Below are 1,068 nucleotides of genomic sequence, written 5' to 3' on the forward strand. Positions count from 1 at the left end.
ATGATATCTCATTTCTGCCAGAGAAATGGTTCAGGAACAAAACAAAAAAGTCAGCCAACTCCGTCTCAGCTCTGTGTTTCCTGGTCCCCCTGCCTCACTCTGTGTTTATGGAATGGTTTAAGTATTAGTCTACAAGTTCATCACCAAGCAAACAGAATACTGTACCCACTTCACAAATTCAGAGGACCAGATAGATCAGGCCATTCTGCTTCTCCAAAGATTTGTTTCGATAAATGCAAATACCCGAAGGGCATAGAGCTTACTTTTGGTGAGCCGACTGCTGTTAATTCAAACTTTGGGAAAGAAAGCCTTCTCAATGATCGGGTTCTCAATATTGGAAGATCTGGGACCGCAACTTCTTCAAGATTCTTATTCCCCACAATCTGTAGAAAAGAAATGTAGTGGTTAATATAATATGATCGATAAGTGTGAGGGTTTTGATTTAGGCAGACCTGGCTTTGAATCCTTAATCCATCACTTACCAGCTGGATGACCCTGGATATATTACTTAATCTCTCTGTGTATATTCCCTAATTTACAGCGTTATTGTAAGACTTGAAAATGACATGAAGAGATGCACACCTTAACTAGTCATCAAGAAATGGAAAGACAATACTGCAAAGGGATTCCATTTTATACCCAAATGATTGCAAAAAATAGGAAACCTGACACTACCAAGTGTTGGAAAAGAGGGGAAGAATGGATCTCTCATGGAGTGTATCTCACATACAATATATATTGATCTAAATATGTTGTTCAGCTTTATGGTATGTTTTATTGTTTTTCATTCTCAAACTCTATGAACTAGAAATTCCTCGCCTAGGTGTATACCCAAAGGAAACTCTCATACATGGTTATCTGAAAATATGTACAAAAATGTTTATCTAGCGCCCTGTTCAAAATAGCAAGGCAAGGGAAATTAAAACAAAAGTGAACCCTTGGGACTTCATCAAGATAAAAAGCTTCTGCAAGGCAAAGGAAACAATCAAGAAAACTAATAGGCAACCGACAGAATGGGAAAAGATAGTTGCAAATGACATATCAGATAAAGGGCTAATATCGAAAATG

The sequence above is a fragment of the Suricata suricatta genome, chromosome X (genome assembly GCF_006229205.1).
Source record: "Suricata suricatta isolate VVHF042 chromosome X, meerkat_22Aug2017_6uvM2_HiC, whole genome shotgun sequence".
In the NCBI taxonomy this organism is placed as follows: domain Eukaryota; kingdom Metazoa; phylum Chordata; class Mammalia; order Carnivora; family Herpestidae; genus Suricata; species Suricata suricatta.